Source organism: Scyliorhinus torazame, chromosome 24, assembly GCF_047496885.1.
Source record: "Scyliorhinus torazame isolate Kashiwa2021f chromosome 24, sScyTor2.1, whole genome shotgun sequence".
In the NCBI taxonomy this organism is placed as follows: Eukaryota; Metazoa; Chordata; class Chondrichthyes; order Carcharhiniformes; family Scyliorhinidae; genus Scyliorhinus; species Scyliorhinus torazame.
The window spans coordinates 51,445,799-51,472,808 of record NC_092730.1 but is presented as its reverse complement, the minus strand read 5'-3'; the positions used below and the strand labels follow the sequence as shown (position 1 = coordinate 51,472,808).

Here is a 27,010-nt window from a genome sequence, read left to right as displayed (position 1 = left end):
TCACTCTCTGATACAGTGTGTGAGTGTGGGATTTACTCACTCTCTGATACAGTGTGTGAGTGTGGGATTTACTCACTGTCTGATACATTGTGAGTGTGGGATTTCTTCACTCTCTGATGTAGTTTGAGTGTGGAATACACTTACTCTCCGATACAGTGTGTGAGTGTGGGATTTACTCACTCTCTGATACAGTGTGTGTGTGGGATTTACTCACTCTGATACAGTGTGTGAGTGTGGGATTTACTCACTCTCTGATACAGTGTGTGAGTGTGGGATTTACTCACTCTCTGATACAGTGTGTGAGTGTGGGATTTACTCACTCTGTTACAGTGTTTGAGTGTGGGGATTACTCACTCTCTGATACTGTGTGAGTGTGGGATTTCTTCACTCTCTGATGTAGTTTGAGTGTGGAATACACTTACTCTCGGAAACAGTGTGAGTGTGTGGGATTTACTCACTCTCTGATACAGTGTGTGAGTGTGGGATTTACTCACTCTGATACAGTGTGTGAGTGTGGGATTTACTCACTCTGATACAGTGTGTGAGTGTGGGATTTACTCACTATCTGATACAGTGTGTGAGAGTGGGATTTACTCACTCTCTGATACAGTGTGTGTGGGGGATTTACTCACTCTCTGATACAGTGTGAGTGTGGGATTTACTCACTCTCTGATACAGTGTGAGTGTGGGATTTACTCACTCTCTGATACATTGTGTGAGTGTGGGATTTACTCACTCTCTGATACAGTGTGAGAGTGTGGGTTTTACTCACTCTCTGATACAGTGTGAGTGTGGGATTTACTCACTCTGATACAGTGTGTGAGTGTGGGATTTACTCACTATCTGATACAGTGTGAGAGTGGGGGATTTACTCACTCTCTGATACAGTGTGTGTGGGGGATTTACTCACTCTGATACAGTGTGTGAGTGTGGGATTTACTCACTATCTGATACAGTGTGAGAGTGGGGGATTTACTCACTCTCTGATACAGTGTGTGTGGGGGATTTACTCACTCTCTGATACAGTGTGTGAGTGTGGGATTTACTCACTCTCTGATACAGTGTGTGAGTGTGGGGCTTACTCACTCTTTGATACAGTGTGTGAGTGTGGGATTTACTCACTCTGATACAGTGTGTGAGTGTGGGATTTACTCACTCCCTTATACAGTGTGAGAGTGTGGGATTTACTCACTCTCTGATACAGTGTGTGAGTGTGGGATTTACTCACTCTCTGATACAGTGTGTGGGGGATTTACTCACTCTCTGATACAGTGTGTGAGTGAGGGATTTACTCACTCTCTGATACAGTGTGTGAGTGTGGGATTTACTCACTCCCTTATACAGTGTGAGAGTGTGGGATTTACTCACTCTCTGATACAGTGTGTGAGTGTGGGATTTACTCACTCTCTGATACAGTGTGTGAGTGTGGGATTTACTCACTGTCTGATACATTGTGAGTGTGGGATTTCTTCACTCTCTGATGTAGTTTGAGTGTGGAATACACTTACTCTCCGATACAGTGTGTGAGTGTGGGATTTACTCACTCTCTGATACAGTGTGTGTGTGGGATTTACTCACTCTGTTACAGTGTGTGAGTGTGGGATTTACTCACTCTCTGATACAGTGTGTGAGTGTGGGATTTACTCACTCTCTGATACAGTGTGTGAGTGTGGGATTTACTCACTCTGTTACAGTGTTTGAGTGTGGGGATTACTCACTCTCTGATACAGTGTGAGAGTGTGGGATTTACTCACTCCCTGATACAGTGTGTGTGTTGGATTTACTCACTCCCTGATACAGTGTGTGTGTGGGGGATTTACTCACTCCCTGATACAGTGTGAGAGTGTGGGATTTACTCACTCTCTGATACAGTGTGTGAGTGTGGGATTAATCACTCTCTGATACAGTGTGTGAGTGTGGGATTTCCTCACTCTCTGATACAGTGTGTGGGGGATTTACTCACTCTCTGATACAGTGTGTGAGTGAGGGATTTACTCACTCTCTGATACAGTGTGTGAGTGTGGGATTTACTCACTCCCTTATACAGTGTGAGAGTGTGGGATTTACTCACTCTCTGATACAGTGTGTGAGTGTGGGATTTACTCACTCTCTGATACAGTGTGTGGGGGATTTACTCACTCTCTGATACAGTGTGTGAGTGAGGGATTTACTCACTCTCTGATACAGTGTGTAGTGTGGGATTTACTCACTCCCTTATACAGTGTGAGAGTGTGGGATTTACTCACTCTCTGATACAGTGTGTGAGTGTGGGATTTACTCACTCTCTGATACAGTGTGTGAGTGTGGGATTTACTCACTGTCTGATACATTGTGAGTGTGGGATTTCTTCACTCTCTGATGTAGTTTGAGTGTGGAATACACTTACTCTCCGATACAGTGTGTGAGTGTGGGATTTACTCACTCTCTGATACAGTGTGTGTGTGGGATTTACTCACTCTGATACAGTGTGTGAGTGTGGGATTTACTCACTCTCTGATACAGTGTGTGAGTGTGGGATTTACTCACTCTCTGATACAGTGTGTGAGTGTGGGATTTACTCACTCTGTTACAGTGTTTGAGTGTGGGGATTACTCACTCTCTGATACTGTGTGAGTGTGGGATTTCTTCACTCTCTGATGTAGTTTGAGTGTGGAATACACTTACTCTCGGAAACAGTGTGAGTGTGTGGGATTTACTCACTCTCTGATACAGTGTGTGAGTGTGGGATTTACTCACTCTGATACAGTGTGTGAGTGTGGGATTTACTCACTCTGATACAGTGTGTGAGTGTGGGATTTACTCACTATCTGATACAGTGTGTGAGAGTGGGATTTACTCACTCTCTGATACAGTGTGTGTGGGGGATTTACTCACTCTCTGATACAGTGTGAGTGTGGGATTTACTCACTCTCTGATACAGTGTGAGTGTGGGATTTACTCACTCTCTGATACATTGTGTGAGTGTGGGATTTACTCACTCTCTGATACAGTGTGAGAGTGTGGGTTTTACTCACTCTCTGATACAGTGTGAGTGTGGGATTTACTCACTCTGATACAGTGTGTGAGTGTGGGATTTACTCACTCTGATACAGTGTGTGAGTGTGGGATTTACTCACTATCTGATACAGTGTGAGAGTGGGGGATTTACTCACTCTCTGATACAGTGTGTGTGGGGGATTTACTCACTCTCTGATACAGTGTGTGAGTGTGGGATTTACTCACTCTCTGATACAGTGTGTGAGTGTGGGGCTTACTCACTCTTTGATACAGTGTGTGAGTGTGGGATTTACTCTCTCTGATACAGTGTGAGAGTGTGGGATTTACTCACTCTCTGATACAGTGTATGTGTGGGATTTTCTCTCTCTGTGATACAGTGTGAGTGTGGGATTTACTCACTCTTTGATACAGTGTGAGAGTGTGGGATTTCTTCACTCTCTGATGTAGTTTGAGTGTGGAATACACTTACTCTCCGATACAGTGTGTGAGTGTGGGATTTACTCACTCTCTGATACAGTGTGTGTGTGGGATTTACTCACTCTGATACAGTGTGTGAGTGTGGTATTTACTCACTCTCTGATACAGTGTGTGAGTGTGGCATTTACTCACTCTCTGATACAGTGTGTGACTGTGGGATTTACTCACTCTGATACAGTGTTTGAGTGTGGGAATTACTCACTCTCTGATACAGTGTGTGAGTGTGGGATTTACTCACTCTCTGATACAGTGTGTGAGTGTGGGATTTACTCACTCTCTGATACAGTGTGTGTGGGGGATTTACTCACTCTCTGATACAGTGTGTGAGTGTGAGATATACTCACTCTCTGATACAGTGTGTGTGGGATTTACTGTCTGATACAGTGTGTGAGTGTGGGATTTACTCACTCTGATACAGTGTGAGAGTGTGTGATTTACTCACTCTGATACAGTGTGTGAGTGTGGGATTTACTCACTCTCTGATACAGTGTGTGTGGGGGATTTACTCACTCTCTGATAGTGTGTGAGTGTGGGATTTACTCACTCTCTGATACAGTGTGTGAGTGTGTGATTTACTCACTCGCTGATACAGTGTGTGAGTGTGGGATTTACTCACACTCTGATACAGTGTGAGAGTGTGGGATTTACTCACTCTGATACAGTGTGTGTGTGGGGGATTTACTCACTCTCTGATAAAGTGTGAGAGTGTGTGATTTACTCACTCTCTGATACAGTGTGTGTGTGTGGGATTTACTCACTCTCTGATACATTGTGTGACTGTGGGATTTACTCTCTCTGATACAGTGTGAGAGTGTGGGATTTACTCACTCTCTGATACAGTGTATGTGTGGGATTTTCTCTCTCTGTGATACAGTGTGAGTGTGGGATTTACTCACTCTTTGATACAGTGTGAGTGTGTGGGATTTTCTCTCTCTGTGATACAGTGTGAGTGTGGGATTTACTCACTCTTTGATACAGTGTGAGTGTGTGGGATTTACTCACTCGCTGATACAGTGTGTGAGTGTGGGAATTACTCACTCTCTCATACAGTGTGAGAGTGGGGGATTTACTCACTCTGATACAGTGTGTGTGTGGGGGATTTACTCACTCTCTGATACAGTGTGAGAGTGTGGGATTTACTCACTCTCTGATACAGTGTGTGTGTGTGGGATTTACTCACTCTCTGATACAGTGTATGTGTGGGATTTTCTCTCTCTGTGATACAGTGTGAGTGTGGGATTTACTCACTCTTTGATACAGTGTGAGTGAGTGGGATTTACTCACTCTCTGATACAGTGTGTGACTGTGGGATTTACTCACTCTGATACAGTGTTTGAGTGTGGGAATTACTCACTCTCTGATACTGTGTGAGTGTGGGATTTCTTCACTCTCTGATACAGTGTGTGAGTGTGGGATTTACTCACTCTCTGATACAGTGTGTGTGTGGGATTTACTCACTCTCTGATACAGTGTGTGAGTGTGGGATTTACTCACTCTGTGATACAGTGTGTGTGTGGGATTTACTCACTCTGATACAGTTTGAGAGTGTGGGATTTACTCACTCTCTGATACAGTGTGTGAGTGTGGGATTTACTCACTCTCTGATACAGTGTGAGAGTGTGGGATTTACTCACTCTGATACAGTGTTTGAGTGTGGGGATTACTCACTCTCTGATACTGTGTGAGTGTGGGATTTCTTCACTCTCTGATGTAGTTTGAGTGTGTAATACATTTACTCTCCGATACAGTGTGTGAGTGTGGGATTAACTCATTCTCTGATACAGTGTGTGAGTGTGGGATTTACTCACTCTCTGATAGTGTGAGAGTGTGGGATTTACTCACTCTCTGATACAGTGTGTGTGGGGGATTTACTCACTCTCTGATACAGTGTGTGAGTGTGGGATTTACTCACTCTCTGATAGTGTGAGAGTGTGGGATTTACTCACTCTCTGATACAGTGTGTGTGTGGGATTTACTCATTCTCTGATACAGTGTGTGAGTGTGGGATTTACTCACTCTGATACAGTGTGTGTGTGGGGGATTTACTCACTCTCTGATACAGTGTGAGAGTGTGTGATTTACTCACTCTCTGATACAGTGTGTGTGTGTGGGATTTACTCACTCTCTGATACATTGTGTGACTGTGGGATTTACTCTCTCTGATACAGTGTGAGAGTGTGGGATTTACTCATTCTCTGATACAGTGTGTGTGTGTGGGATTTACACTCTCTGATACAGTGTGGGATTTACTCACTCACTGACATAGCGTGTGAGTGTGGGATTTACTCTCTCTCTGATACACTGTGTGACTGTGGGATTTACTCACTCTCTGATACAGTGTATGTGTGGGATTATCTCTCTCTGTGATACAGTGTGAGTGTGGGATTTACTCACTCTTTGATACAGTGTGTGAGTGTGGGATTTACTCACTCTTTGATACAGTGTGTGAGTGTGGGATTTACTCACTCACTGATACAGTGTGTGTGGGGTATTTACTCACTCTCTGATACAGTGTGAGAGTGTGGGATTTACTCACTCTCTGATACAGTGTGAGTGTGTGGGATTTACTCACTCTCTGATACAGTGTGTGAGTGTGGGATTTACTCACTCTGATACAGTGTGTGAGTGTGGGATTTACTCACTCTGATACAGTGTGTGAGTGTGGGATTTACACACTCTGATACAGTGTGTGAGTGTGGGATTTACTCACTCTCTGATACAGTGTGTGAGTGTGGGGTTTACTCACTCTCTGATACAGTGTGTGAGTGTGGGATTTACTCACTCTTTGATACAGTGTGTGAGTGTGGGATTTACTCACTCCCTGATACAGTGTGTGTGTGTGGGATTTACTCACTCACTGATACATTGTGTGACTGTGGGATTTACTCTCTCTGATACAGTGTGTGTGTGTGGGATTTACTCTCTCTGATACAGTGTGGGATTTACTCACTCTCTGATACTGTGTGAGAGTGTGGGATTTACTCACTCTCTGATACAGTGTGTGGGTGTGGGATTTACTCACTCCCTGATACAGTGTGTGAGTGTGGGATTTACTCTCTCTCTGATACAGTGTGTGTGTGTGGGATTTACTCTCTCTGATACAGTGTGGGATTTACTCACTCTCTGATACAGTGTGTGTGTGGGATTTACTCACTCTCTGAAACAGTGTGTGAGTGTGGGATTTACTCACTCTGATACAGTGTGTGAGTGTGGGGTTTACTCACTCTCTGATACAGTGTGTGTGTGTGGGAGTTACTCACTGTCTGATACAGTGTGTGAGAGTGTGATTTACTCACTCACTGATACTGTGCGAGTGTGGGATTTACTCACTCTCTGATAGTGTGTGTGTGAGATTTACTCACTCTCTGATACAGTGTGAGAGTGTGGGATTTCTTCACTCTCTGATGTAGTGAGAGTGTGGGATTTACTCACTCTCCGATACAGTGCCCGAGTGTGAGATTTACTCACTCTCTGAAACAGTGTGAGAGTGTGGGATTTACTCACTCCCTGATACAGTGTGTGTGTTGGATTTACTCACTCCCTGATACAGTGTGTGTGTGGGGGATTTACTCACTCCCTGATACAGTGTGAGAGTGTGGGATTTACTCACTCTCTGATACAGTGTGTGAGTGTGGGATTTCCTCACTCTCTGATACAGTGTGTGGGGGATTTACTCACTCTCTGATACAGTGTGTGAGTGAGGGATTTACTCACTCTCTGATACAGTGTGTGAGTGTGGGATTTACTCACTCCCTTATACAGTGTGAGAGTGTGGGATTTACTCACTCTCTGATACAGTGTGTGAGTGTGGGATTTACTCACTCTCTGATACAGTGTGTGGGGGATTTACTCACTCTCTGATACAGTGTGTGAGTGAGGGATTTACTCACTCTCTGATACAGTGTGTGAGTGTGGGATTTACTCACTCCCTTATACAGTGTGAGAGTGTGGGATTTACTCACTCTCTGATACAGTGTGTGAGTGTGGGATTTACTCACTCTCTGATACAGTGTGTGAGTGTGGGATTTACTCACTGTCTGATACATTGTGAGTGTGGGATTTCTTCACTCTCTGATGTAGTTTGAGTGTGGAATACACTTACTCTCCGATACAGTGTGTGAGTGTGGGATTTACTCACTCTCTGATACAGTGTGTGTGTGGGATTTACTCACTCTGATACAGTGTGTGAGTGTGGGATTTACTCACTCTCTGATACAGTGTGTGAGTGTGGGATTTACTCACTCTCTGATACAGTGTGTGAGTGTGGGATTTACTCACTCTGTTACAGTGTTTGAGTGTGGGGATTACTCACTCTCTGATACAGTGTGAGAGTGTGGGATTTACTCACTCCCTGATACAGTGTGTGTGTTGGATTTACTCACTCCCTGATACAGTGTGTGTGTGGGGGATTTACTCACTCCCTGATACAGTGTGAGAGTGTGGGATTTACTCACTCTCTGATACAGTGTGTGAGTGTGGGATTAATCACTCTCTGATACAGTGTGTGAGTGTGGGATTTCCTCACTCTCTGATACAGTGTGTGGGGGATTTACTCACTCTCTGATACAGTGTGTGAGTGAGGGATTTACTCACTCTCTGATACAGTGTGTGAGTGTGGGATTTACTCACTCCCTTATACAGTGTGAGAGTGTGGGATTTACTCACTCTCTGATACAGTGTGTGAGTGTGGGATTTACTCACTCTCTGATACAGTGTGTGGGGGATTTACTCACTCTCTGATACAGTGTGTGAGTGAGGGATTTACTCACTCTCTGATACAGTGTGTGAGTGTGGGATTTACTCACTCCCTTATACAGTGTGAGAGTGTGGGATTTACTCACTCTCTGATACAGTGTGTGAGTGTGGGATTTACTCACTCTCTGATACAGTGTGTGAGTGAGGGATTTACTCACTCTCTGATACAGTGTGTGAGTGTGGGATTTACTCACTCCCTTATACAGTGTGAGAGTGTGGGATTTACTCACTCTCTGATACAGTGTGTGTGTGTGGGATTTACTCTCTCTGATACAGTGTGGGATTTACTCACTCTCTGATACAGTGTGTGTGTGGGATTTACTCACTCTCTGAAACAGTGTGTGAGTGTGGGATTTACTCACTCTGATACAGTGTGTGAGTGTGGGGTTTACTCACTCTCTGATACAGTGTGTGTGTGTGGGAGTTACTCACTGTCTGATACAGTGTGTGAGAGTGTGATTTACTCACTCACTGATACTGTGCGAGTGTGGGATTTACTCACTCTCTGATAGTGTGTGTGTGAGATTTACTCACTCTCTGATACAGTGTGAGAGTGTGGGATTTCTTCACTCTCTGATGTAGTGAGAGTGTGGGATTTACTCACTCTCCGATACAGTGCCCGAGTGTGAGATTTACTCACTCTCTGAAACAGTGTGAGAGTGTGGGATTTACTCACTCCCTGATACAGTGTGTGTGTTGGATTTACTCACTCCCTGATACAGTGTGTGTGTGGGGGATTTACTCACTCCCTGATACAGTGTGAGAGTGTGGGATTTACTCACTCTCTGATACAGTGTGTGAGTGTGGGATTTCCTCACTCTCTGATACAGTGTGTGGGGGATTTACTCACTCTCTGATACAGTGTGTGAGTGAGGGATTTACTCACTCTCTGATACAGTGTGTGAGTGTGGGATTTACTCACTCCCTTATACAGTGTGAGAGTGTGGGATTTACTCACTCTCTGATACAGTGTGTGAGTGTGGGATTTACTCACTCTCTGATACAGTGTGTGGGGGATTTACTCACTCTCTGATACAGTGTGTGAGTGAGGGATTTACTCACTCTCTGATACAGTGTGTGAGTGTGGGATTTACTCACTCCCTTATACAGTGTGAGAGTGTGGGATTTACTCACTCTCTGATACAGTGTGTGAGTGTGGGATTTACTCACTCTCTGATACAGTGTGTGAGTGTGGGATTTACTCACTGTCTGATACATTGTGAGTGTGGGATTTCTTCACTCTCTGATGTAGTTTGAGTGTGGAATACACTTACTCTCCGATACAGTGTGTGAGTGTGGGATTTACTCACTCTCTGATACAGTGTGTGTGTGGGATTTACTCACTCTGATACAGTGTGTGAGTGTGGGATTTACTCACTCTCTGATACAGTGTGTGAGTGTGGGATTTACTCACTCTCTGATACAGTGTGTGAGTGTGGGATTTACTCACTCTGTTACAGTGTTTGAGTGTGGGGATTACTCACTCTCTGATACAGTGTGAGAGTGTGGGATTTACTCACTCCCTGATACAGTGTGTGTGTTGGATTTACTCACTCCCTGATACAGTGTGTGTGTGGGGGATTTACTCACTCCCTGATACAGTGTGAGAGTGTGGGATTTACTCACTCTCTGATACAGTGTGTGAGTGTGGGATTAATCACTCTCTGATACAGTGTGTGAGTGTGGGATTTCCTCACTCTCTGATACAGTGTGTGGGGGATTTACTCACTCTCTGATACAGTGTGTGAGTGAGGGATTTACTCACTCTCTGATACAGTGTGTGAGTGTGGGATTTACTCACTCCCTTATACAGTGTGAGAGTGTGGGATTTACTCACTCTCTGATACAGTGTGTGAGTGTGGGATTTACTCACTCTCTGATACAGTGTGTGGGGGATTTACTCACTCTCTGATACAGTGTGTGAGTGAGGGATTTACTCACTCTCTGATACAGTGTGTGAGTGTGGGATTTACTCACTCCCTTATACAGTGTGAGAGTGTGGGATTTACTCACTCTCTGATACAGTGTGTGAGTGTGGGATTTACTCACTCTCTGATACAGTGTGTGAGTGTGGGATTTACTCACTGTCTGATACATTGTGAGTGTGGGATTTCTTCACTCTCTGATGTAGTTTGAGTGTGGAATACACTTACTCTCCGATACAGTGTGTGAGTGTGGGATTTACTCACTCTCTGATACAGTGTGTGTGTGGGATTTACTCACTCTGATACAGTGTGTGAGTGTGGGATTTACTCACTCTCTGATACAGTGTGTGAGTGTGGGATTTACTCACTCTCTGATACAGTGTGTGAGTGTGGGATTTACTCACTCTGTTACAGTGTTTGAGTATGGGGATTACTCACTCTCTGATACTGTGTGAGTGTGGGATTTCTTCACTCTCTGATGTAGTTTGAGTGTGGAATACACTTACTCTCGGAAACAGTGTGAGTGTGTGGGATTTACTCACTCTCTGATACAGTGTGTGAGTGTGGGATTTACTCACTCTGATACAGTGTGTGAGTGTGGGATTTACTCACTCTGATACAGTGTGTGAGTGTGGGATTTACTCACTATCTGATACAGTGTGTGAGAGTGGGATTTACTCACTCTCTGATACAGTGTGTGTGGGGGATTTACTCACTCTCTGATACAGTGTGAGTGTGGGATTTACTCACTCTCTGATACAGTGTGAGTGTGGGATTTACTCACTCTCTGATACATTGTGTGAGTGTGGGATTTACTCACTCTCTGATACAGTGTGAGAGTGTGGGTTTTACTCACTCTCTGATACAGTGTGAGTGTGGGATTTACTCACTCTGATACAGTGTGTGAGTGTGGGATTTACTCACTATCTGATACAGTGTGAGAGTGGGGGATTTACTCACTCTCTGATACAGTGTGTGTGGGGGATTTACTCACTCTGATACAGTGTGTGAGTGTGGGATTTACTCACTATCTGATACAGTGTGAGAGTGGGGGATTTACTCACTCTCTGATACAGTGTGTGTGGGGGATTTACTCACTCTCTGATACAGTGTGTGAGTGTGGGATTTACTCACTCTCTGATACAGTGTGTGAGTGTGGGGCTTACTCACTCTTTGATACAGTGTGTGAGTGTGGGATTTACTCACTCTGATACAGTGTGTGAGTGTGGGATTTACTCACTCCCTTATACAGTGTGAGAGTGTGGGATTTACTCACTCTCTGATACAGTGTGTGAGTGTGGGATTTACTCACTCTCTGATACAGTGTGTGGGGGATTTACTCACTCTCTGATACAGTGTGTGAGTGAGGGATTTACTCACTCTCTGATACAGTGTGTGAGTGTGGGATTTACTCACTCCCTTATACAGTGTGAGAGTGTGGGATTTACTCACTCTCTGATACAGTGTGTGAGTGTGGGATTTACTCACTCTCTGATACAGTGTGTGAGTGTGGGATTTACTCACTGTCTGATACATTGTGAGTGTGGGATTTCTTCACTCTCTGATGTAGTTTGAGTGTGGAATACACTTACTCTCCGATACAGTGTGTGAGTGTGGGATTTACTCACTCTCTGATACAGTGTGTGTGTGGGATTTACTCACTCTGTTACAGTGTGTGAGTGTGGGATTTACTCACTCTCTGATACAGTGTGTGAGTGTGGGATTTACTCACTCTCTGATACAGTGTGTGAGTGTGGGATTTACTCACTCTGTTACAGTGTTTGAGTGTGGGGATTACTCACTCTCTGATACAGTGTGAGAGTGTGGGATTTACTCACTCCCTGATACAGTGTGTGTGTTGGATTTACTCACTCCCTGATACAGTGTGTGTGTGGGGGATTTACTCACTCCCTGATACAGTGTGAGAGTGTGGGATTTACTCACTCTCTGATACAGTGTGTGAGTGTGGGATTAATCACTCTCTGATACAGTGTGTGAGTGTGGGATTTCCTCACTCTCTGATACAGTGTGTGGGGGATTTACTCACTCTCTGATACAGTGTGTGAGTGAGGGATTTACTCACTCTCTGATACAGTGTGTGAGTGTGGGATTTACTCACTCCCTTATACAGTGTGAGAGTGTGGGATTTACTCACTCTCTGATACAGTGTGTGAGTGTGGGATTTACTCACTCTCTGATACAGTGTGTGGGGGATTTACTCACTCTCTGATACAGTGTGTGAGTGAGGGATTTACTCACTCTCTGATACAGTGTGTGAGTGTGGGATTTACTCACTCCCTTATACAGTGTGAGAGTGTGGGATTTACTCACTCTCTGATACAGTGTGTGAGTGTGGGATTTACTCACTCTCTGATACAGTGTGTGAGTGTGGGATTTACTCACTGTCTGATACATTGTGAGTGTGGGATTTCTTCACTCTCTGATGTAGTTTGAGTGTGGAATACACTTACTCTCCGATACAGTGTGTGAGTGTGGGATTTACTCACTCTCTGATACAGTGTGTGTGTGGGATTTACTCACTCTGATACAGTGTGTGAGTGTGGGATTTACTCACTCTCTGATACAGTGTGTGAGTGTGGGATTTACTCACTCTCTGATACAGTGTGTGAGTGTGGGATTTACTCACTCTGTTACAGTGTTTGAGTGTGGGGATTACTCACTCTCTGATACTGTGTGAGTGTGGGATTTCTTCACTCTCTGATGTAGTTTGTGTGTGGAATACACTTACTCTCGGAAACAGTGTGAGTGTGTGGGATTTACTCACTCTCTGATACAGTGTGTGAGTGTGGGATTTACTCACTCTGATACAGTGTGTGAGTGTGGGATTTACTCACTCTGATACAGTGTGTGAGTGTGGGATTTACTCACTATCTGATACAGTGTGTGAGAGTGGGATTTACTCACTCTCTGATACAGTGTGTGTGGGGGATTTACTCACTCTCTGATACAGTGTGAGTGTGGGATTTACTCACTCTCTGATACAGTGTGAGTGTGGGATTTACTCACTCTCTGATACATTGTGTGAGTGTGGGATTTACTCACTCTCTGATACAGTGTGAGAGTGTGGGTTTTACTCACTCTCTGATACAGTGTGAGTGTGGGATTTACTCACTCTGATACAGTGTGTGAGTGTGGGATTTACTCACTCTGATACAGTGTGTGAGTGTGGGATTTACTCACTATCTGATACAGTGTGAGAGTGGGGGATTTACTCACTCTCTGATACAGTGTGTGTGGGGGATTTACTCACTCTCTGATACAGTGTGTGAGTGTGGGATTTACTCACTCTCTGATACAGTGTGTGAGTGTGGGGCTTACTCACTCTTTGATACAGTGTGTGAGTGTGGGATTTACTCACTCTGATACAGTGTGTGAGTGTGGGATTTACTCACTCTCCGATACAGTGTATGAGTTTGGGATTTACTCACTCTCTGATACAGTGTGTGAGTGTGGGATTTACTCACTCCCTGATACAGTGTGTGAGTGTGGCATTTACTCACTCTGATACAGTGTGTGAGTGTGGGATTTACTCACTCTCTGATACAGTGTGTGAGTGTGGGATTCACTCACTCTCTGATACATTGTGTGAGTGTGGGATTTCCTCACTCTCTGATACAGTGTGAGTGTGGGATTTACTCACTCTCTGATACTGTGTGAGAGTGTGGGATTTACTCACTCTCTGATACAGTGTGTGAGTGTGGGATTTACTCACTCTCTGATACTGTGTGAGAGTGTGGGATTTACTCACTCTCTGATACAGTGTGTGAGTGTGGGATTTACTCACTCCCTGATACAGTGTGTGAGTGTGGGATTTACTCTCTCTCTGATACAGTGTGTGTGTGTGGGATTTACTCTCTCTGATACAGTGTGGTATTTACTCACTCTCTGATACTGTGTGAGAGTGTGGGATTTACTCACTCTCTGATACAGTGTGTGGGTGTGGGATTTACTCACTCCCTGATACAGTGTGTGAGTGTGGGATTTACTCTCTCTCTGATACAGTGTGTGTGTGTGGGATTTACTCTCTCTGATACAGTGTGGGATTTACTCACTCTCTGATACAGTGTGTGAGTGTGGGATTTACTCTCTCTCTGATACAGTTTGTGTGTGTGGGATTTACTCTCTCTGATACAGTGTGGGATTTACTCACTCTCTGATACAGTGTGTGTGTGGGATTTACTCACTCTCTGAAACAGTGTGAGAGTGTGGGATTTACTCACTCTGATACAGTGTGTGAGTGTGGGGTTTACTCACTCTCTGATACAGTGTGTGTGTGTGGGATTTACTCACTGTCTGATACAGTGTGTGAGAGTGTGATTTACTCACTCACTGATACTGTGCGAGTGTGGGATTTACTCACTCTCTGATAGTGTGTGTGTGAGATTTACTCACTCTCTGATACAGTGTGAGAGTGTGGGATTTCTTCACTCTCTGATGTAGTGAGAGTGTGGGATTTACTCACTCTCTGATACAGTGCCCGAGTGTGAGATTTACTCACTCTCTGATACAGTGTGAGAGTGTGGGATTTACTCACTCCCTGATACAGTGTGAGAGTGTGGGATTTACTCACTCCCTGATACAGTGTGTGTGTTGGATTTACTCACTCCCTGATACAGTGTGTGTGTGGGGGATTTACTCACTCCCTGATACAGTGTGAGAGTGTGGGATTTACTCACTCTCTGATACAGTGTGTGAGTGTGGGATTTACTCACTCTCTGATACAGTGTGTGAGTGTGGGATTTCCTCACTCTCTGATACAGTGTGTGAGGGATTTACACACTCTCTGATACAGTGTGTGAGTGAGGGATTTACTCACTCTCTGATACAGTGTGTGAGTGTGGGATTTACTCACTCCCTTATACAGTCTGAGAGTGTGGGATTTACTCACTCTCTGATACAGTGTGTGAGTGTGGGATTTACTCACTCTCTGATACAGTGTGTGGGGGATTTACTCACTCTCTGATACAGTGTGTGAGTGAGGGATTTACTCACTCTCTGATACAGTGTGTGAGTGTGGGATTTACTCACTCTCTGATACAGTGTGTGAGTGTGGGATTTACTCACTGTCTGATACATTGTGAGTGTGGGATTTCTTCACTCTCTGATGTAGTTTGAGTGTGGAATACACTTACTCTCCGATACAGTGTGTGTGTGGGATTTACTCACTCTCTGATACAGTGTGTGAGTGTGGGATTTCTTCACTCTCTGATGTAGTGAGAGTGTGGGATTTACTCACTCTCTGATACAGTGCCCGAGTGTGAGATTTACTCACTCTCTGATACAGTGTGAGAGTGTGGGATTTACTCACTCTCTGATACAGTGTGTGAGTGTGGGATTTACTCACTCTCTGATGTAGTTTGTGTGTGGAATACACTTACTCTCCGATACAGTGTGTGAGTGTGGGATTTACTCACTCTCTGATACAGTGTGTGTGTGGTATTTACTCACTATCTGATACAGTGTGTGAGAGTGGGATTTACTCACTCTCTGATACAGTGTGTGTGGGGGATTTACTCACTCTCTGATACAGTGTGAGTGTGGGATTTACTCACTCTCTGATACAGTGTGAGTGTGGGATTTACTCACTCTCTGATACATTGTGTGAGTGTGGGATTTACTCACTCTCTGATACAGTGTGAGAGTGTGGGATTTACTCACTCTCTGATACAGTGTGAGTGTGGGATTTACTCACTCTGATACAGTGTGTGAGTGTGGGATTTACTCACTCTGATACAGTGTGTGAGTGTGGGATTTACTCACTATCTGATACAGTGTGTGAGAGTGGGATTTACTCACTCTCTGATACAGTGTGTGTGGGGGATTTACTCACTCTCTGATACAGTGTGAGTGTGGGATTTACTCACTCTCTGATACAGTGTGAGTGTGGGATTTACTCACTCTCTGATACATTGTGTGAGTGTGGGATTTACTCACTCTCTGATACAGTGTGAGAGTGTGGGATTTACTCACTCTCTGATACAGTGTGTGTGGGGGATTTACTCACTCTCTGATACAGTGTGTGAGTGTGGGATTTACTCACTCTCTGATACAGTGTGTGAGTGTGGGGCTTACTCACTCTTTGATACAGTGTGTGAGTGTGGGATTTACTCACTCTGATACAGTGTGTGAGTGTGGGATTTACTCACTCTCCGATACAGTGTGTGAGTGTGGGATTTACTCACTCTCTGATACAGTGTGTGAGTGTGGTATTTACTCACTCCCTGATACAGTGTGTGAGTGTGGCATTTACTCACTCTGATACAGTGTGTGAGTGTGGGATTTACTCACTCTCTGATACAGTGTGTGAGTGTGGGATTCACTCACTCTCTGATACATTGTGTGAGTGTGGGATTTCCTCACTCTCTGATACAGTGTGAGTGTGGGATTTACTCACTCTCTGATACTGTGTGAGAGTGTGGGATTTACTCACTCTCTGATACAGTGTGTGAGTGTGGGATTTACTCACTCTCTGATACTGTCTGAGGGTGTGGGATTTACTCACTCTCTGAAACAGTGTGTGAGTGTGGGATTTACTCACTCCCTGATACAGTGTGTGAGTGTGGGATTTACTCTCTCTCTGATACAGTGTGTGTGTGTGGGATTTACTCTCTCTGATACAGTGTGGGATTTACTCACTCTCTGATACTGTGTGAGAGTGTGGGATTTACTCACTCTCTGATACAGTGTGTGGGTGTGGGATTTACTCACTCCCTGATACAGTGTGTGAGTGTGGGATTTACTCTCTCTCTGATACAGTGTGTGTGTGTGGGATTTACTCTCTCTGATACAGTGTGGGATTTACTCACTCTCTGATACAGTGTGTGAGTGTGGGATTTACTCTCTCTCTGATAAAGTTTGTGTGTGTGGGATTTACTCTCTCTGATACAGTGTGGGATTTACTCACTCTCTGATACAGTGTGTGTGTGGGATTTACTCACTCTCTGAAACAGTGTGTGAGTGTGGGATTTACTCACTCTGATACAGTGTGTGAGGGATTTACACACTCTCTGATACAGTGTGTGAGTGAGGGATTTACTCACTCTCTGATACAGTGTGTGAGAGTGTGATTTACTCACTCACTGATACTGTGCGAGTGTGGGATTTACTCACTCTCTGATAGTGTGTGTGTGAGATTTACTCACTCTCTGATACAGTGTGAGAGTGTGGGATTTACTCACTCCCTGATACAGTGTGAGAGTGTGGGATTTACTCACTCCTTGATACAGTGTGTGTGTTGGATTTACTCACTCCCTGATACAGTGTGTGTGTGGGGGATTTACTCACTCCCTGATACAGTGTGAGAGTGTGGGATTTACTCACTCTCTGATACAGTGTGTGAGTGTGGGATTTACTCACTCTCTGATACAGTGTGTGAGTGTGGGATTTCCTCACTCTCTGATACAGTGTGTGAGGGATTTACACACTCTCTGATACAGTGTGTGAGTGAGGGATTTACTCACTCTCTGATACAGTGTGTGAGTGTGGGATTTACTCACTCCCTTATACAGTGTGAGAGTGTGGGATTTACTCACTCTCTGATACAGTGTGTGAGTGTGGGATTTACTCACTCTCTGATACTGTGTGAGTGTGGGATTTCTTCACTCTCTGATGTAGTTTGAGTGTGGAATACACTTACTCTCGGAAACAGTGTGCGTGTGTGGGATTTACTCACTCTCTGATACAGTGTGTGAGTGTGGGATTTACTCACTCTGATACAGTGTGTGAGTGTGGGATTTACTCACTCTGATACAGTGTGTGAGTGTGGGATTTACTCACTATCTGATACAGTGTGTGAGAGTGGGATTTACTCACTCTCTGATACAGTGTGTGTGGGGGATTTACTCACTCTCTGATACAGTGTGAGTGTGGGATTTACTCACTCTCTGATACATTGTGAGTGTGGGATTTCTTCACTCTCTGATGTAGTTTGAGTGTGGAATACACTTACTCTCCGATACAGTGTGTGTGTGGGATTTACTCACTCTCTGATACAGTGTGTGAGTGTGGGATTTACTCACTCTCTGATACAGTGTGTGAGTGTGGGATTTACTCACTCTCTGATACAGTGTGTGAGTGTGGGATTTACTCACTCTGTTACAGTGTTTGAGTGTGGGTATTACTCACTCTCTGATACTGTGTGAGTGTGGGATTTCTTCACTCTCTGATGTAGTTTGAGTGTGGAATACACTTACTCTCGGAAACAGTGTGCGTGTGTGGGATTTACTCACTCTCTGATACAGTGTGTGAGTGTGGGATTTACTCACTCTGATACAGTGTGTGAGTGTGGGATTTACTCACTCTGATACAGTGTGTGAGTGTGGGATTTACTCACTATCTGATACAGTGTGTGAGAGTGGGATTTACTCACTCTCTGATACAGTGTGTGTGGGGGATTTACTCACTCTCTGATACAGTGTGAGTGTGGGATTTACTCACTCTCTGATACAGTGTGAGTGTGGGATTTACTCACTCTCTGATACATTGTGTGAGTGTGGGATTTACTCACTCTCTGATACAGTGTGAGAGTGTGGGATTTACTCACTCTCTGATACAGTGTGTGTGGGGGATTTACTCACTCTCTGATACAGTGTGTGAGTGTGGGATTTACTCACTCTCTGATACAGTGTGTGAGTGTGGGGCTTACTCACTCTCCGATACAGTGTGTGAGTGTGGGATTTACTCACTCTCTGATACAGTGTGTGAGTGTGGGATTTACTCACTCCCTGATACAGTGTGTGAGTGTGGCATTTACTCACTCTGATACAGTGTGTGAGTGTGGGATTTACTCACTCTCTGATACAGTGTGTGAGTGTGGGATTCACTCACTCTCTGATACATTGTGTGAGTGTGGGATTTCCTCACTCTCTGATACAGTGTGAGTGTGGGATTTACTCACTCTCTGATACTGTGTGAGAGTGTGGGATTTACTCACTCTCTGATACAGTGTGTGAGTGTGGGATTTACTCACTCTCTGATACTGTGTGAGAGTGTGGGATTTACTCACTCTCTGATACAGTGTGTGAGTGTGGGATTTACTCACTCCCTGATACAGTGTGTGAGTGTGGGAGTTACTCTCTCTCTGATACAGTGTGTGTGTGTGGGATTTACTCTCTCTGATACAGTGTGGGATTTACTCACTCCCGGATACAGTGTGTGAGTGTGGGATTTACTCTCTCTCTGATACTGTGTGTGTGTGTGGGATTTACTCACTCTCTGATACAGTGTGTGTGTGGGATTTACTCACTCTCTGATACAGTGTGTGAGTGTGGGATTTACTCTCTCTCTGATACAGTGTGTGTGTGTGTGGGATTTACTCTCTCTGATACAGTGTGGGATTTACTCACTCTCTGATACAGTGTGTGTGTGGGATTTACTAACTCTCTGAAACAGTGTGTGAGTGTGGGATTTACTCACTCTGATACAGTGTGTGAGTGTGGGGTTTACTCACTCTTTGATACAGTGTGTGTGTGTGGGATTTACTCACTGTCTGATACAGAGTGTGAGAGTGTGATTTACTCACTCACTGATACTGTGCGAGTGTGGGATTTACTCACTCTCTGATAGTGTGTGTGTGAGATTTACTCACTCTCTGATACAGTGTGAGAGTGTGGGATTTACTCACTCCCTGATACAGTGTGAGAGTGTGGGATTTACTCACTCCCTGATACAGTGTGTGTGTTGGATTTACTCACTCCCTGATACAGTGTGTGTGTGGGGGATTTACTCACTCCCTGATACAGTGTGAGAGTGTGGGATTTACTCACTCTCTGATACAGTGTGTGAGTGTGGGATTTACTCACTCTCTGATACAGTGTGTGAGTGTGGGATTTCCTCACTCTCTGATACAGTGTGTGAGGGATTTACACACTCTCTGATACAGTGTGTGAGTGAGGGATTTACTCACTCTCTGATACAGTGTGTGAGTGTGGGATTTACTCACTCCCTTATACAGTGTGAGAGTGTGGGATTTACTCACTCTCTGATACAGTGTGTGAGTGTGGGATTTACTCACTCTCTGATACAGTGTGAGAGTGTGGGATTTACTCACTCTCTGATACAGTGTGTGAGTGTGGGATTTACTCACTCTGTTACAGTGTTTGAGTGTGGGTATTACTCACTCTCTGATACTGTGTGAGTGTGGGATTTCTTCACTCTCTGATGTAGTTTGAGTGTGGAATACACTTACTCTCGGAAACAGTGTGCGTGTGTGGGATTTACTCACTCTCTGATACAGTGTGTGAGTGTGGGATTTACTCACTCTGATACAGTGTGTGAGTGTGGGATTTACTCACTCTGATACCGTGTGTGAGTGTGGGATTTACTCACTATCTGATACAGTGTGTGAGAGTGGGATTTACTCACTCTCTGATACAGTGTGTGTGGGGGATTTACTCACTCTCTGATACAGTGTGAGTGTGGGATTTACTCACTCTCTGATACAGTGTGAGTGTGGGATTTACTCACTCTCTGATACTGTGTGAGTGTGGGATTTCTTCACTCTCTGATGTAGTTTGAGTGTGGAATACACTTACTCTCGGAAACAGTGTGCGTGTGTGGGATTTACTCACTCTCTGATACAGTGTGTGAGTGTGGGATTTACTCACTCTGATACAGTGTGTGAGTGTGGGATTTACTCACTCTGATACAGTGTGTGAGTGTGGGATTTACTCACTATCTGATACAGTGTGTGAGAGTGGGATTTACTCACTCTCTGATACAGTGTGTGTGGGGGATTTACTCACTCTCTGATACAGTGTGAGTGTGGGATTTACTCACTCTCTGATACAGTGTGAGTGTGGGATTTACTCACTCTCTGATACATTGTGTGAGTGTGGGATTTACTCACTCTCTGATACAGTGTGAGAGTGTGGGATTTACTCACTCTCTGATACAGTGTGTGTGGGGGATTTACTCACTCTCTGATACAGTGTGTGAGTGTGGGATTTACTCACTCTCTGATACAGTGTGTGAGTGTGGGGCTTACTCACTCTCCGATACAGTGTGTGAGTGTGGGATTTACTCACTCTCTGATACAGTGTGTGAGTGTGGGATTTACTCACTCCCTGATACAGTGTGTGAGTGTGGCATTTACTCACTCTGATACAGTGTGTGAGTGTGGGATTTACTCACTCTCTGATACAGTGTGTGAGTGTGGGATTCACTCACTCTCTGATACATTGTGTGAGTGTGGGATTTCCTCACTCTCTGATACAGTGTGAGTGTGGGATTTACTCACTCTCTGATACTGTGTGAGAGTGTGGGATTTACTCACTCTCTGATACAGTGTGTGAGTGTGGGATTTACTCACTCTCTGATACTGTGTGAGAGTGTGGGATTTACTCACTCTCTGATACAGTGTGTGAGTGTGGGATTTACTCACTCCCTGATACAGTGTGTGAGTGTGGGATTTACTCTCTCTCTGATACAGTGTGTGTGTGTGGGATTTACTCTCTCTGATACAGTGTGGGATTTACTCACTCCCGGATACAGTGTGTGAGTGTGGGATTTACTCTCTCTCTGATACTGTGTGTGTGTGTGGGATTTACTCACTCTCTGATACAGTGTGTGTGTGGGATTTACTCACTCTCTGATACAGTGTGTGAGTGTGGGATTTACTCTCTCTCTGATACAGTGTGTGTGTGTGTGGGATTTACTCTCTGATACAGTGTGGGATTTACTCACTCTCTGATACAGTGTGTGTGTGGGATTTACTCACTCTCTGAAACAGTGTGTGAGTGTGGGATTTACTCACTCTGATACAGTGTGTGAGTGTGGGGTTTACTCACTCTTTGATACAGTGTGTGTGTGTGGGATTTACTCACTGTCTGATACAGTGTGTGAGAGTGTGATTTACTCACTCACTGATACTGTGCGAGTGTGGGATTTACTCACTCTCTGATAGTGTGTGTGTGAGATTTACTCACTCTCTGATACAGTGTGAGAGTGTGGGATTTACTCACTCCCTGATACAGTGTGAGAGTGTGGGATTTACTCACTCCCTGATACAGTGTGTGTGTTGGATTTACTCACTCCCTGATACAGTGTGTGTGTGGGGGATTTACTCACTCCCTGATACAGTGTGAGAGTGTGGGATTTACTCACTCTCTGATACAGTGTGTGAGTGTGGGATTTACTCACTCTCTGATACAGTGTGTGAGTGTGGGATTTCCTCACTCTCTGATACAGTGTGTGAGGGATTTACACACTCTCTGATACAGTGTGTGAGTGAGGGATTTACTCACTCTCTGATACAGTGTGTGAGTGTGGGATTTACTCACTCCCTTATACAGTGTGAGAGTGTGGGATTTACTCACTCTCTGATACAGTGTGTGAGTGTGGGATTTACTCACTCTCTGATACAGTGTGTGAGTGTGGGATTTACTCACTCTCTGATACAGTGTGTGAGTGTGGGATTTACTCACTCTGTTACAGTGTTTGAGTGTGGGTATTACTCACTCTCTGATACTGTGTGAGTGTGGGATTTCTTCACTCTCTGATGTAGTTTGAGTGTGGAATACACTTACTCTCGGAAACAGTGTGCGTGTGTGGGATTTACTCACTCTCTGATACAGTGTGTGAGTGTGGGATTTACTCACTCTGATACAGTGTGTGAGTGTGGGATTTACTCACTCTGATACCGTGTGTGAGTGTGGGATTTACTCACTATCTGATACAGTGTGTGAGAGTGGGATTTACTCACTCTCTGATACAGTGTGTGTGGGGGATTTACTCACTCTCTGATACAGTGTGAGTGTGGGATTTACTCACTCTCTGATACAGTGTGAGTGTGGGATTTACTCACTCTCTGATACATTGTGTGAGTGTGGGATTTACTCACTCTCTGATACAGTGTGAGAGTGTGGGATTTACTCACTCTCTGATACAGTGTGTGTGGGGGATTTACTCACTCTCTGATACAGTGTGTGAGTGTGGGATTTACTCACTCTCTGATACAGTGTGTGAGTGTGGGGCTTACTCACTCTCCGATACAGTGTGTGAGTGTGGGATTTACTCACTCTCTGATACAGTGTGTGAGTGTGGGATTTACTCACTCCCTGATACAGTGTGTGAGTGTGGCATTTACTCACTCTGATGCAGTGTGTGAGTGTGGGATTTACTCACTCTCTGATACAGTGTGTGAGTGTGGGATTCACTCACTCTCTGATACATTGTGTGAGTGTGGGATTTACTCACTCTCTGATACTGTGTGAGAGTGTGGGATTTACTCACTCTCTGATACAGTGTGTGAGTTGGGATTTACTCACTCTCTGATACTGTGTGAGAGTGTGGGATTTACTCACTCTCTGATACAGTGTGTGAGTGTGGGATTTACTCACTCCCTGATACAGTGTGTGAGTGTGGGATTTACTCTCTCTCTGATACAGTGTGTGTGTGTGGGATTTACTCTCTCTGATACAGTGTGGGATTTACTCACTCCCGGATACAGTGTGTGAGTGTGGGATTTACTCTCTCTCTGATACTGTGTGTGTGTGTGGGATTTACTCACTCTCTGATACAGTGTGTGTGTGGGATTTACTCACTCTCTGATACAGTGTGTGAGTGTGGGATTTACTCTCTCTCTCTGATACAGTGTGTGTGTGTGTGGGATTTACTCTCTCTGATACAGTGTGGGATTTACTCACTCTCTGATACAGTGTGTGTGTGGGATTTACTCACTCTCTGAAACAGTGTGTGAGTGTGGGATTTACTCACTCTGATACAGTGTGTGAGTGTGGGGTTTACTCACTCTCTGATACAGTGTGTGTGTGTGGGATTTACTCACTGTCTGATACAGTGTGTGAGAGTGTGATTTACTCACTCACTGATACTGTGCGAGTGTGGGATTTACTCACTCTCTGATAGTGTGTGTGTGAGATTTACTCACTCTCTGATACAGTGTGAGAGTGTGGGATTTACTCACTCCCTGATACAGTGTGTGTGTTTGATTTACTCACTCCCTGATACAGTGTGTGTGTTTGATTTACTCACTCCCTGATACAGTGTGTGTGTGGGGGATTTACTCACTCCCTGATACAGTGTGTGTGTGTGGGATTTACTCACTCTCTGATACAGTGTGTGAGTGTGGGATTTCCTCACTCTCTGATACAGTGTGTGAGTGTGGGATTTCCTCACTCTCTGATACAGTGTGTGGGGGATTTACTCACTCTCTGATACAGTGTGTGAGTGAGGGATTTACTCACTCCCTTATACAGTGTGAGAGTGTGGGATTTACTCACTCTCTGATACAGTGTGTGAGTGTGGGATTTACTCACTCTCTGATACAGTGTGTGGGGGATTTACTCACTCTCTGATACAGTGTGTGAGTGTGGGATTTACTCACTCCCTTATACAATGTGAGAGTGTGGGATTTACTCACTCTCTGATACAGTGTGTGAGTGTGGGATTTACTCACTCTCTGATACAGTGTGTGAGTGTGGGATTTACTCACTCTCTGATACATTGTGAGTGTGGGATTTACTCACTCTCTAATACAGTGTGAGAGTGTGGGATTTACTCACTCTCTGATACAGTGTGTGAGTGTGGGATTTACTCACTCTCTGATACAGTGTGTGTGTGTGGGATTTACTCACTCTCTGATACAGTGTGTGAGTGTGGGATTTCCTCACTCTCTGATACAGTGTGTGAGTGTGGGATTTCCTCACTCTCTGATAGTGTGTGAGTGTGGGATTTCCTCACTCTCTGATACAGTGTGTGAGTGTGGGATTTACTCACTCTCTGATACAGTGTGTGGGGGATTTACTCACTCTCTGATACAGTGTGTGAGTGAGGGATTTACTCACTCCCTTATACAGTGTGAGAGTGTGGGATTTACTCACTCTCTGATACAGTGTGTGAGTGTGGGATTTACTCACTCTCTGATACAGTGTGTGGGGGATTTACTCACTCTCTGATACAGTGTGTGAGTGTGGGATTTACTCACTCTCTGATACAGTGTGTGAGTGTGGGATTTACTCACTCTCTGATACAGTGTGTGTGTGTGGGATTTACTCACTCTCTGATACAGTGTGTGAGTGTGGGATTTACTCACTCTCTGATACAGTATGTGAGTGTGGGATTTACTCACTCTCTGATACATTGTGAGTGTGGTTGTATTACTCCAGCTGAGGCCTAACTAACGTTTTTATAGTTCCAGCAGAACCTGCCTGTTCTTAAACTCTGTGCATCGGCTATTAGAGACAAGGGTACCATAGGCCTTGCATTTTAAAGCTCACGGTCGTGACCTATGGGTGGATCTCGGGAAGGTTACAGGAGGGTGGCGGTAATCCAGATTGCAGGAGGAATGGCCAATGGTCACGACCAGCTTTTAAAAGTGCTGGCTGTGATGGCCGTTTTAAGATTAACGGCCATCCCGCGCGTTCCTGCCTTATCAAGTAGTGCGCAAGGTGGTCCGGCTCCTCCTGATGTCAGTGCACAGTCCCAGGCCAGTTATTTTCAGCAAATTCTCGAGTCCTCCCACCGGAGGCGGCGCCAGCGAGCAGGTCACACGCCCCGTACGCTGACATCACGTGTTCTGGGCCCGAGAGAGATTCCTCCATTTTGCAGCTGCCAGCAGTGCTGGAGTGAACTCCAGGGCCTCTGGTGAACAACCCATGAAGAAGCTGAAAACAGGAACAAAGCAGCACAATGATGAGTATTTGAGGGGTGGGTTTATAAATTGTGCCACTGTAATCAGGAGTCAAATTTCATGGGTGTTACATGTCGGGAATTACTGGCAAATGAAACTTTAAACCTCAAATTGTCAAAGACATTCTGGCGAGTTCGAGGACAAACCTCTGTAATTTTTTCAGTGGATGCAGTGAAATCTTCAATCATCAGCTGAAGTCATTATCAGAAATGTAACATTGAATAACAAAGCAAGTGAGATCGTGGGGACCAAGCAGGCTCACCTGTCACATTAAAGTCAAGTGAAAATGGTGGGTCGCGAAGATCAGCCGGAGATGGTCGCAAAGGCCGCCCAGCGAGGGTCCCGAAGGATGGCCGGTTGGTAAAAATGGGACCCCGGTTAAAAAGTTTGATCCACACTGCCATAGGCTTCCTTAACCATTGTATCCAGCTGCTCTGCTACTTTAAGGTACTGGTGTACATGCACACCAAGATCCCTCCGGTCCTTCGTGCCTCCCAGCGTCCTGCCATTTATCATGTATTCTCTGGTCTTGTTTGTCCTGCCCAAGTGCATCTCTTCCAGATTGAATTCCGTTTGCCACTGATCAGTCCATCTGTGTCCTCCTGTATTCGGAGGCTATCCTCCTCAATATTTACCACCCCACCAAATTTCATATTTGCAGCAAACTTACTGATCAACCCTCCTATATTCATATCTAAAGCATTTGTATCAACCACAAACAGCAAGGGCCTCAACACTGATCCCTGTGGGAAACCACTGGATATGATCTTCCAATCAGAGGCTCGGGGCTGGTTTAGCACAGTGGACTAAACAGCAGAACAATGCCAGCAGCGCGGGTTCAATTCCCGTACCGGCCTCCCCGAACTGGTGCCGGAATGTGGCGACTTGGTGCTTTTCACAGTAACTTCATTGAAGCCTACTTGTGACAATAAGCAATTATTATTATTATTAGAAAAACACTCCTCCACCAACAGCCTCTGCTTCCTGCCACTCAGCAATTTTGGATCCAATTTGCCAAATGTCCTTCAGTCCCTGGGGCATGTGTCTCCACATCAGTCTCCCATGTGGGACCTGATGAAAAGCCTTGCTAAAGTCCAAGTAGATTACGTCAATCATTGACACACCTGTTCATCTCTTCGAAAAATTCAATCAAGTTGGTCAGACATCTCCTCCCCTTAACCAAACCATG

At 44.7% G+C, this 27,010-nt stretch overlaps 1 protein-coding gene across 2 annotated transcripts in view; it reads right to left on the bottom strand.

Moving 5' to 3' along the window:
* Nucleotides 1-27,010, bottom strand: part of LOC140400146 (histone H2B-like) — a 63,884-nt gene that overhangs the window by 19,719 nt on the left and 17,155 nt on the right. Inside the window, exon 2 of one of the 2 annotated variants that reach the window (XR_011938064.1) lies at nucleotides 25,598-25,795. The exons of the other annotated variant lie outside the window; for it this stretch is intronic. The gene's annotated coding sequence lies outside the window, so the exon portion shown is untranslated. Of the gene's footprint in view, nucleotides 1-25,597; nucleotides 25,796-27,010 lie in introns of those variants that run through there. 2 annotated transcript variants of the gene reach the window in all.